We start from the raw sequence: 13,593 nt of genomic DNA, 5'->3' as shown, positions 1-13,593 counted from the left end.
CAGTTTTTAGTGGGCGGTCCTTATGCAAATGACCCCAACTGTACAATAACTAAAATAGAGAACACTCAGGGTATCAGGGTAAATCAAATTTATTTTTAGAAATTAACAAACAAAATGACTAGATTTTTATCTCGTTACAAAATAAAAACTCAAATAGAAACAGAGAAAAACAGTAAACATTTTCTTTATACTGTTGACAAATATCACTTCATAGAAAAAGTAAAATTGCACATATTAAACAATGCCGGCATAGAACTTAACTCCTTGAATGGTTCACGCATTGCGGATTCATTCCTGGTTTCATTGCACAGGGGTTTGTCGACACCTAACTGTAAATCACCATGGAAGTGCTTGGAAGGTGGGTCATCATTTTCGGGTTCCAATGGCCTCTTCTCAGATTTACGTGGCGGATCTAGAACTTGTGACACATTTTTCAGCATTCCCGAGCTGCAATCTTTGTACTTTCGCACTGCATCGGATCGATGTCCGGTCCTTTTCATAATTTCTTGCTCAGGGACTCCCGCGATGTACATTTGAGTTGCACATGTGCGTTTTCCGCTATGATTTGTGAAATTTCCAGACAAGTCACCTTTTTCTGCTATCACCTTCATGAAATTTTTAAGTTTGTTTATGCCGATGTTTTGGTGAGTATAACGATTTTTTTACATCTCCCAATGGTGGCAGTGGGCGCCGATAGAACGGTCCCCCTCCAATTGCCTTTAGATACGCATCGAAGAAATCGATTATGCATCTTTCTCCTATATAAGTAAACAAAAACTAGTTTTCATTTGAAACACAAATTCAACCAACAATAGAGAGAGAGAAGGGGGGGGGGTTACAGTTGATAAACAAACATAACACATAGTTCTAGCACCAAATTAGGAAACAATTTTTCGCTGTTATTTCAAATTGGAAATATATTGAACAAAACGGCCATAAATGGAAAGAGAGAGAGAGAGATAGAGAGATTTTAACATACCTGGTTCAGAGTATTGTTTGATGTTTTTGTTCTGAACATTCAACTGGCCTAATCCTCCTTTATAAGTCTTGGAAGATCTTCCCACGAACTTAATATATTTTCCATACTCGTCAGCGCCGATGAAAAATTGTTCCGCTGTCAAACTATGGTGCTCGTCACATCCTCTGAGCCCAAATAATTTGCTAGCGTAAAAAAAAACATTGTCAACTGCAATTGTTCTCCGTTCTCTTGTCCAAAGACTCCCTTCCCCCACAGTTTCTCTTCCTGTTCCGGAACTATCGGGTCTGCACGTTTTATGTTACAGCCAAGTCCTTTATCAATGAGATTTCTCATTTGTGCATCAGCAATCTTCCGAAATCCAGCGAATTCTGTATTTTTCTCATCCAAAATATTTTTGTCATATATTCCTTTGTCTCGTAGGTGCCTTAACAGTCCACATAATATCAGATAAATTGATTTCGGTGGGTACTCCGTCCCTTCCTTTTTTCTCATTTCTATCACGAACCTTTCAAGCCAGTAACCCATTTCTTTGGAGTCAATAACGTGAAGTTCAGGAATGTTTTCATCCCTGTTCTCTCGCCATTTCTCGAATACATTCATTGCCCATTTCGTATTGCTTTTTGTGTTCACAAAATCTGATTTGCCGTAAAATTACACAGATACAGAATCTTCAAAATCTAAAAAAAAAACGAACTGTCATGTCACAAGTCATTTAGAATACTCGTTTCTTATTGTATGAGAGATACAGGGCGGGGCGCGGCTCGAGCTTGCGCTCTCGCCTTAAGCCCCGCCCTGTATCTCTCATACAATAAGAAACTCGTACTCTAAATAATACTTGTATACTGTATTTGGACCATCCTACCATAAAAAACAACAATATTGAAACAATTTTATTTCACTCACAAATTTTGATCTTTAAGTGTGTCCTTGACTCTTAAAATTTGACCATGAAAATCAATTAGAATCAAGTTCGAGACACGAATAATCATCAGTGTACAGGTGGAAAACTCAAAGCTATAAGTCAACTCATAGCCAATTACTATTAATAATTTTAATTAATTTTAATAAACGTTTGTCGTATACGTTTGACGTTTAATCGGTTGTATACTATGATAACAATACCCCGCAACTTTGGGGTTGGCACAGAAGAAGGTGTAAAAATGTTTTCATAGTTGAAAACATTTTAGGATGGAATAGTGCATTTTATCGTGTTAACAAAGAAAGACCTATTGAAAATAATTATTGCAGTACATGTAATACTACATGTATCTACACTTCACAATTCAATGTTTAAATGGCATTCAAAAGAATTACAAAATAACCCAATGTAAAACATGACATAAACAGGAGAGGAAAATGGGGAAAAAGTTGGATCTTTTTTCATGTGCTTAAGAGCCCTCTATACACTGCACACTAAAGAGTTCTAATTTTGTGGTACATTTATGCAAATAGAGTAATCTGCCCTTTCATCAAGAACAAGCATTCTGAGAGTATTGCATTAGCAATACCGGTCCCCTATCGGCAAGTGTAATCTGGTTCCCGTTAAAAATTGGAAATGCCATAATTCCGTCAAAAATCAATGAAGCGGAACGAAATGCAAACTTCGTCTATAACTCATCAAGGTAAAGTCACATACCAAAAATCAGCTCAATATCTGCAAGCGTTTAGAAAAAGATTGCGGAAAACTCTGAAAAAATGAAAAGGTCGTTATTCCGTAAAAAAACACTGAAGCGGAACAAAATGCAAACCTGATCTGTAACTCATCAAGATACACTCACATTCCAGAAATCAGCTCAATATCTGCAAGCGTTTAGAATAAAAGTGCGGAAAACCAAGTGGGACAGACAGACAGACCGACAGACGGACGGACAGACTCAGAAGTAACCTATAGTCCCCTCCGGTTTCACCGGTAGGGGACTAATAAAATAAATTGAAACCGGAGGGGACGATAGGTTTCCTCTGAGTCTGTCCGTCCGTCTGTCTGTCTGTCTTTCCGCCTAGCTGTCCCTCTATCACTCTGTCCCACTTGGTTTTCCGCACTTTTTTCTAAACGCTTGCAGTTATTAGGCTGATTTTGGTATATTAGTGTGTATTGATGAGTTACAGATCAAGTTTTTAATTTCGTTTCGCTTCATTGACTTTTGAGGGAATTACAACCTTTTTAATTTTGAAGGGTTTTCCACACTTTTTTCCCAAACGTTTGCAGATATTGAGTTGATTTTTGGTATGTGAGTGTATCTTGATGAGTTACAGATCAAGTTTGCATTATGTTCCGTTTCAATGACTTTTTGACAGAATTACAGCATTTTCTATTTTTAATGGGAACCAGATTACACTTGCCGGTAGGGGACTAGTATTGCTAATGCAGAAAGCTTGTCTCAATAGCTTTAATACGCATGTTTGAATAAACCATATGATAGCAAGAATGATTGTAAAATTCTGCCACCTATCGCAGAGTTAATTTAGAAAGTTAACATATTGGAATGATTTTTTCATATTTATATACCGAATATTCATGTGAATTTTATCAAAAAACATAACTTATTTGGGAAAACAAAGAGAGTATGGCATGTCAAACGTTGCAATATTTTATATTTTCCATTTGTATTGTATAAATTTTATTTGTATTGTTTAATTTTTCATTTGTATTGTATAATTTTACATTTGTATTGTATAATTTTTCATTTTTATTGTATAATCTTTATTTGTATTCTATAATTTCCTATTTGGATTCTATAATTTTCCATTTGAATTGTATAATATTTATTTGTATTCTATATTTTCCATTTGTAATGTAAAAAAATCATTTGTATTGTATAATTTTTTATTTGTATTCTATATTTTCCATTTGCATTGTATAATTTCTTATTTGTATTGTATAATTTCTTATTTGTATGCGATAATTTTTCATTTGTATTGTATCTGCGGATTGTTTATTTATTTCGTTACGAATGACTTCATTGGTCATTAGTCTGTATAAAGTGTTCAAAACGAGCGAGATGTTTCAAGTGCCCAACACATACTTAGTCTGGTACCCTTCCACATTCCAACAATTCCGTTCGCAATTCAATTCAGTTTATTCTCACATTGTATAAAACAACATAGAGAAAATAGAACAACGATATCAAACAAAATACATGATGCAAGAGTGTACAGTTTACATTAACCTGGAAGGGTAACTCTCTTATTAATTATATTGATAAATTTACAAAGGTTATTGATGACAGATACCTTTTTACATGAAAATAAATTTAAAAACTTAAAAGCGCTTGGTCGACTTATATATGTTGAAGGTAAATACAATTTTCTACAATCATTAAAAGCAGGACATGACATAATATAATGGTATTCGTCTCCAATATCATTATTACATAAAGTACAAAATCTTTCATTTGAGGGTATATTGCTCCATCGGCCTGTCTCGATTGGTAATTTATGATTACTAGTTCTAAATCTTGCTAATGTAGTTATAATATTCATTGACACATTCATGTTTAAATAGTTTCTAGTTGTAAAAATACTATTAGTGAACAAATTGTAAATTTTGCCTTTACCAGATGTATTACAGTCTGAATTCCAGTTTTGTTTAAATTGATCAATCAGCGTTTGCTTAATTACAATCAACAACCATTTTTCATTGTGAACATTCTGCGTCATCCAAACATAATTCAATCCACATTCTTGTAAAATACTTCGTATACATTCAATCCATTTAAAACTACAATTAACAGTGTTGTGCATTGATGAGCTGTATAAAAAATTATATAAAATATGACACAATTTTGTCTCTTTACATTTCAACAGTTTTACCCAGAATTTTATCATTCTCATTTTAATATTTATACTCAATGGATATCTGCCAAGCTCACCATAAACCATATAATTTGGAGTAGATGTCTTAAGATGAAGTATAAGTTTACAAAATTTGAGTTGAAGTTTCTCAATAATGTTCACATTTTCAAATCCCCATATCTCACAACCATAAAGAAGAATAGGGATAACCATTTTATCAAACATATCAATTTGACAATCGATGGACAAATTCAATTCTCGTGATTTTTTAATTATGGCGTATATAACTCTGGTTGCTCTTTGTACAGTATATTTTCTTGTGCTATAAAAAGAACCAGTTCTTGAGAAAAACACTCCTAGATATTTAAATTCTTTTACAATTTCAATAACATTATTATTATAGGTAAATGCTACGTTGGATGGTTGTCTGCCCTTACCAAAAATTATGATTTTTGTTTTATCAATATTTACGTGTAATTTCCATTTTTCAAATATTTTTGAAAACAATTGAGTTGATATTGAAGATCATCCTTAGTTTCATCAATACAGTATCATCTGCATAGAGCAAAATCATAATTCTTAAATATACATCTAACATTTGCTCAATTTCTTCAGACAGGCTGTTCAATCCAATCACATTTTCTTGTATTAAAAATTCTTCTAAATCATTAAGATACAATGCAAAGAGAAGAGGAGACAAATTTTCTCCCTGTCGGACTCCATTTCGGCAGGAAAAATATTCAGAAAAATCATTATTATAAAATATTCTAGATTTACAATCCTTATACATATTAATAATAACTTTAAGACATTTCCCCGTAAGGTGGTATTTAACAAGCTTTTTCCACAACCCTATTCGCCATACTTTATCAAATGCAGCCTTGAAATCAATAAAGGCACAATATAATTTCTTTTTCTTTAGTAAAGTGAGTTCGATCAAAGAATGAAGAACGAACATATTATCAACAGTAGAATAATTTGCCCTAAAGCCGCTCTGGTTTTCCTTAATGAGGTCTACATTATCTGCATATGAGGTCAGTCTTCTACACAAAATAGATGTAAAAACTTTTCCAAGACAACTTAACAATGTTATAGGACGATAATTTTGCGGGTCGGTATAACTACCCTTTTTCTTATAGATTGGTTTTATATTTCCAACTAGCCACGCCTCGGGAACAATACCGGTATCAAATACTAGGTTAAACAATTTTACATAAAGTGACACCATGACAATAATTGATGACTTAATGTACTCATTTATAACAGCATCAGGCCCTGGCGATTTATTGTTCTTAATTGTCTTCACTACATTAAGAATTTCATCTGAGGTAATTGGGTCATTAATAAAAGAACTGTCTTCAAACGACTCAAGAATATGTTTATCAAGTTCGCTATCTGAGCCCCCTGAGTCCTGTTCATTTTCATTAACATTCTTAAAATAGTTATAAAACTCTACAATATTTATGTTGTGTTGCTCTTTAGGTCCTTTACCATTTACTATATTCCAATATTCTTTTGGGTTTGAACTTCTTAACTTTTTAATATTACGTTGTAACTTAATTCTATAATCTTTGTATGATTTATTCAGCGTAGATTTATATTTCCTTTGTGCGTCTTGTAATTGTTGTTTGAAAACATTAGATCCATATAGTTTGTATTTACGTTTAATTTTTCTACAAACTTTCCTTGCCTTATGACAATCAGCGTTAAACCATTGTTTTATTCTTTTGTTTCTACTTACATCAATATTGCGAGGTAAAAATGTGCCAAATGTTGTTTTGGCCGAGGATAGTAATAGGTCAGCTGTGGTATTAAACAAAAAATCAACATCGTCTTTTCTTATATTATCAGGGTCTAAAATTTTGTTGTCTATAATTTGCTCGATATTTAGTAGATCTGGTGTACTTATATTATTACAGAAATCATTCGGTTTAGTGGAGTCCCACGACTTAATTCTTTCGTGTAAATTTCTTTGTGACATACCTTCTAATTCATTGTCACTACGTATAATACTTAGATGACATGCCAGGGGCATATGGATATCTGAGTACAAACAATTAAAATCTAATACTTCAAAGTGTCTAACAAATTGAAAAAAATCAGCATTGCATATGAAATAGTCAACAATACTTGACCTGGTAGTTGTAAAATTCCCCTTTTCTTCATCATTTGGTACTCTACCGTTCATTATATATAAGCTATTTGCCTTACAAAAATTCAGTAGCTGATATCCATAAGCATTCGTCTTACTATCACTACTTTTTCTGTTAATATTTACATTATATTTACCCAACTTGTTAACATCACTTAAATTATCACAATCTTCATTTAAGGATAATTCAAATTCAGACAATTCATTTTCTTCATAATAATCTTTTTTTCAGACACCCTAGCATTAAAATCGCCTGTCAAGCAAACAAAATCAAAATGATTTATTAAGTTTAAATACTCTAGTTCTATTTCATCAAATGCCTCTGGTGAGCTATATAATGAACCTTGTGGGGGGATATATACAATACCAAATAAAACATCACTATTACAATTAAACAGTTCACCCTTCACCTTTAACCAGTAAACAAAGGATGACTGCACTTAAGGACATGCGGAATTTGCGACAAAATAAACTTTCAAAACAAACATTTTTCTTTTCATTGCAAGAATGGTCAACATCCAATCTACAACTTTATCTAATTACGTTTAATAAAAGTGTATATTTACGAAGTTCGAATCTGTTTTCAAAGGCAGGGGTCATCACAATTTCTTAAATCTCCGTTCGATAATGAGGACGCCCACTTTTTCACTGACTTTATACATAGTCAGCGCATGTTTGTCTATTGTTCTACGTTTAACAATAGTTGTATATTTGCATAAATAATAATGTGTCAAAAGGAGATTAATAGACAAACATGCGCTCATGGTTAAAAAGAGAAAAAACTGCTTCTTCTTACATTCGTTCTCTGTGTTGTAACCAAGGATTGTGACATGTTGAATATTATAATTCACCACGTGATTTCTTACCTCAGGTAACTTTGTGAATACTTAATTCCGTCGCGTGACTTGTAAGGTAGCATGTGCTAACTAGGACATTGTGTTCGAACACGTTTAGTCATCTGGCATTGATATAAAATCTGCTTTAATTATATTGACGTGCTCATATTGTTAATTTCGTTTTGAAACCTTTGTCAGAAGTGTATTTGTGCCATACAGAATGGAGAGGGAGATTTGAAAGAGTGGTCACGTTCTTTTTTCCAAACATGTCATTGTTATCTATCAAGTCTAATTTTAGACTCATTCTTACAATATTAGCTCCACCTCTCATGCATACGTAATGTTCAATCAAGGGCAGGTAAGTGTAAATTCACTATATTTGGAAAGCAGTAAGGACAAAAAACATTGAATCATTTTATTGTATCACAGTCTAAAATCATTTTAAGATTTAAATGTGGTTCCAAATTGACAGTATTCTTTCATAAACATACAAAAGTGAGATAAGGTTTAGAAATAAAAGCAACAGAAGCAACCGAAAAAGACCCAAAAACAGGCGTTAAGTGCAGTCATCCTTTACAATCAGTTTCTATTGGTGTGATAAATTCCGATAAGGTTTTACGAAACCCGACAATTAATCCTCCCGATCGAACTCGTGCACATACGTTTCTATTTTTAGCGAACAATACGTAGTCTTTCAGTTCAACACTGTCAAGGTCATCTGTTTTGGTTTCAGTGAAGCACACAAGATCGTAATGGTTCACTAGTTCTATAAACTCGGGGTAATTTAGGCCTCTGTTAATACCGCAAACGTTAACAGAAAGTATTTTCAGCACGGTATCAAGATATTTTGTGTTGACATTTCGTGCACTCTCTATAAATACAAACTGAGCTCCTCTATTTGCATGCATGCTAAGGGACGACCATTTGATTCTTCCGGGGGGGGGGGGGGGCTTTTGTCGAATCCAATTATTTATTTTCATTCTCTCGCAGGAGAAAATGTTTATTTCCAATAAGACCAGAGACAAGGAGAAAAAGGAAAAGGAGAAAATCTGCCCAAACCCGAAAACTCAGTTTCCTAGGTGTGGGGGTAGGTACCACCACTCAAGGTAAATTTATATATTTTCTCGGTCAACATTTCTAAGGACATATTTTTTATTTGCCATCTGCCAGCGCTTCCTTTTTAGAATCCAGTGATAAATACATATGAGCCCGGTTTGCTTTGAGCACCCGGAACATCTCGATCGTTTTCAACCCGATACAGGCTAAAACTTGACCAATGAAATCCTTCGTAATAAATAATAAACAATCCGCGGATACAATACAAATGAAATATTATCGCATACAAATAGGAAATTAAACAATGCAAATGGAAAATTATAGAATACAAATGGAAAATTATGGAATACAAATGGAAAATTGTAGAATACAAATGGAAAATTATAGAATACAAATAAAAATTATAGAATACAAATAAAAATTATACAATACAAATGAAAAATTATACAATACAAATAGAAAATCATAGAATACAAATAAAAATTATACAATACAAATGGAAAATTATACAATACAAATAGAAAATTATAGAATACAAATAAAAATTATACAATACAAATGGAAAATGTTACAATGCAAATGGAAAAGATCAAATATTGCAACGTTTGACATGCCATAAGAGAGATAAGTTTATAATTTTGGTAAAACTTCATCTCTATAGAAATCAAAGGAAAATATTTTTATCCCCCCCCCCCCCTCACTGAAACAACAATTCCTTTTGCAAGTATTATGAATTGTTATTTCACAAATTCAAATTTATACCAATTGTTTGTTGTTTCAGGGGAGTGGGTTGTTGTTGGGGGGGGGATGAGGGTGTAGAACGTAAGTTTACAGACTAAAAGCAGCAAAAATAGTCATTTTATTGCCAAAGAATCTAATACAAATGTATGTCAGTTGACTTTTACATAAGTCAAACATACGGAGAGATTTGATGGTTATTTGTCCATTTCCTTGAGTATTTGAAAATCTGGTTCACTCGTTATGTTTAAAGCCCGATTTCAATTCATAAAATTGTCTAACCCTCCCCCCTCTTTTTGAGAAGAGTTTTAAATTAGCAGTTAACTTTTTGACACTGGTTTTAAAATAATTAATCCATTACTTATAATATCTTCTACAATAATAATAAAACTTGGCAGAAGTTGTGAAGGCGAGGATGGATATATCGAAAGAAGGAGTATTTCCTCTTAAAATCAAAAGTCTAAATCCCATGCTTTCTTGCAGGCACATGATTCATTTTTCTTTGACGCGGTGGGGGTTGCATTGGGGGTGGTGGTTCGGTTCACAAACGACAAAAGAACAAACTTTTAGTAGAACCTTGAATAACTTTTCTTGGATGTTGTTAATAACGCAAAGATGCAGTCATGGAAGTAGAATAAAGTGTGTGTACTGGACAGGTACAATCGTGGATGTTGTTTATAAGGACAGGTACAGTCAGGGATGTAGGATAAAGTATGTATATATGCACAGGTACAGTCAAGAATGTAGAGTAAGAGGTGTATACTGCACAGGTACAGTCAGGGATGTTGTTTATAAGGCACAAGAACAGTCATGGATGTAGAATAAAGTGTGTGTACTGCACAAATACAGTCGTGGATGTTGTTTATACGGCACAGGTACAGTCATGGATGTAGAGTTAGATGTGTATACTGCACAGGTACAATCATGGATGTTGTTTATAAGGACAGGTACAGTCAGGGATGTAGGATAAAGTATGTATATATGCACAGGTACAGTCAAGAATGTAGAGTAAGAGGTGTATACTGCACAGGTACAGTCAGGGATGTTGTTTATAAGGCACAAGAACAGTCATGGATGTAGAATAAAGTGTGTGTACTGCACAAATACAGTCGTGGATGTTGTTTATACGGCACAGGTACAGTCATGGATGTAGAGTTAGATGTGTATACTGCACAGGTACAATCATGGATGTTGTTTATAAGGACAGGTACAGTCAGGGATGTAGGATAAAGTATGTATATATGCACAGGTACAGTCAAGAATGTAGAGTAAGAGGTGTATACTGCACAGGTACAGTCAGGGATGTTGTTTATAAGGCACAAGAACAGTCATGGATGTAGAATAAAGTGTGTGTACTGCACAAATACAGTCGTGGATGTTGTTTATACGGCACAGGTACAGTCATGGATGTAGAGTTAGATGTGTATACTGCACAGGTAGAGTCGTGGATGTTGTTTATAAGGCACAGGTACAGTCATGGATGCAGAATAAAGTGTGTGTACTGCACAGGTACAGTCATGGATGCAGAATAATGTGTGTGTACTGGACAGGTACAGTCATGGATGTTGTTTATAAGGCAGAGGTACAGTCATGGATGTAGACTTAAAGTATGTATATATGCACAGGTACAGTCGTGGATGTTGTCTATAAGGCACAGGTACAGTCATGGATGTGGAGTTAGATGTGTATACTGCACAGGTAGAGTCGTGGATGTTGTTTATAAGGCACAGGTACAGTCATGGATGTAGAATAAAGTGTGTGTACTGGACAGGTACAGTCGTGGATGTTGTTTATAAGGCACAGGTACAGTCAGGGATGTAGAGTTAGATGTGTATACTGCACAGGTACATTCGCGGATGTTGTTTATAAGGCACAAGTACAGTCATGGATGTAGAATAAAGTGTGTGCACTGCACAAAACAGTCGTGGATGTTGTTTATAAGGTACAGGTACTGTCATGGTTGAGAATAAAGTGTGTGTACTGGACAGATACAGTCGTGGATGTTGTTTATAAGGCACAGGTTCATGGATGGGATGTAGGATGAAGTATGTATATATGCACAGGTACAGTCGTGGATGTTGTTTATATGGCACAGGTACAGTCAGGGATGTAGAGTTAAAGTATGTATATATGCACAGGTACAGTCGTGGATGTTGTTTATAAGGCACAGGTACGGTCATGGATGTAGAGTTAGAGGTGTATACTGCACAGGTAGAGTCGTGGATGTTGTTTATAAGGCACAGGTACAGTCATGGATGTAGAATAAAGTGTGTGTACTGGACAGGTACAGTCGTGGATGTTGTTTATAAGGCCCATGTACAGTCATGGATGTAGAATAAAGTGTGTGTACTGGACAGATACAGTCGTGGATGTTGTTTATAAGGCACAGGTACAGTCATGGATGTAGAATAAAGTGTGTGTACTGCACAGGTACAGTCGTGGATGTTGTCAATCAGGCACCGGTACAGTCATGGTGTAAAATTTTTAGAGTTGTCAGGACAGGTACAGTTGTGGATGTTGCATCCCAAGAAATTCCTTACGATTTTGTTTGAGCTGAACACAATAAAGGTGCTATTGACGCTATTCACCGATATTCCCTACAGATTGATTCCAGACAATTGATTGCAGAATCTTAGAGAGGCGGATCTAATAAAAATATTTACTTATACAAATATTTTCTTCGGATGTTATCGATAATTATAGCATTAATTTCATGTAATATGATCAACTATTTTAATACCATACCCTGCATATTTCAGGTATCACACCACGGTTATCGACCAGTCAAGATGCTATTTGTTCCATGCATATAAAATTAATTTTTATTTCTTTTGAGAATTTTTTTTTTTTTGGGGGGGGGGGTCTTCCAGCCTATTTTTACAACTTTGATACCTGTGCCTAGTAAATTTTATGTACTTTGTAAATAAATAAAGGTTTTTTGTCAGGAACTTTTCTTTTTCAGGGCATAGGAGGCTACTTCCAGGGGTGCACTTGAGATGTTTATATATAACACGTTGAAAACTGGTGGATCAGCCTATTCCACCCATATATATCGTAAGACATATTTATGAAAAAAACCCTGTGTTTTTTATTGACACCACTTGCGAGATCAATGAAATGGGTGAAATTAATAATATTGTGACGTACTTATACTTTCTAACATAAAATTAAGGATTGCAAATTAATTCCAATATTTATTTTAATTTCCTTTTTTATTTTACTTTGTTTATTGTTTACTCGTATATTTTCTAGAATTATACTAGCATGTTTTATTTTAAATTCATCATTATTATTGAGCACGTAGGATATTGAAATCATGCCCCCAGCCCCACCCCCACCCCCCATCCCCCCCAAAAAATAAAGACCTGGCTCATATTGTTCTCTGAACATAAAGCTTTAAATTTAAATCTGTAAAAGTTTTGGACCCTTCCCAAATCACTGCTGACATCGTTTGTCTCGGTATCACTGTCATGGGTAATATAAATTTTTTGTCGTGGATGTTATTAATCAAACGCGGGTTGAGTCTGTACGGTACAGGTACAGTCGCAGATGGTGTATATCAGGCACAGGTATACAGTCATAGATATACAAAATTTAGGCATAGTCAAGTTTACATATATTTTCCGCGATATATTCATTAAGCTAGTTATCGTTACCGTTTTGGTGATTACAGCCTTCCATAAAGTAGATTTATTTAAAATCAGAATTTTTCTTTCCTCCATATTAACACATTTCGTATTTTTCATTAAAAAACAATCCATACTTAATTAACAACATATAGTTTAATACGTTGAACAATCCGGAAAAATCTTGCTCTGACATTCCGTTTTTGATATTAGTGAGCAGGTACAGTCATGGATGTCCGGTACCAGCACTGCCGAGTACAGTTAGGGATGTCAGCTGACAGACCCCACTCGATTATTGTTCCACGTTGTAAATTAAAAAACATAGTAAAACGTTAACGAACTTATAAAAATGATAACAAATACTTGCATTTTTGTACTAAATTATATTTCAATTGAAAAGACCCCCAACATTTA

The 13,593-nt window shown here is 34.3% G+C and overlaps 1 pseudogene; it reads right to left on the bottom strand.

The window, feature by feature from the left end:
- Nucleotides 1–203: 203 nt before the first annotated feature.
- On the bottom strand, nucleotides 204–6,752 carry LOC133188287 (uncharacterized; annotated as a pseudogene).
- Between the last annotated feature and the right edge of the window lie 6,841 nt (nucleotides 6,753–13,593).

The sequence above is a fragment of the Saccostrea echinata genome, unplaced genomic scaffold (assembly GCF_033153115.1).
Source record: "Saccostrea echinata isolate AGI-Se365-2 ecotype Australia unplaced genomic scaffold, CSIRO_AGI_Sech_v1 ptg000016l, whole genome shotgun sequence".
NCBI classification, from domain to species: Eukaryota; Metazoa; Mollusca; class Bivalvia; order Ostreida; family Ostreidae; genus Saccostrea; species Saccostrea echinata.
This window is presented reverse-complemented; position numbering and strand designations above follow the sequence as displayed.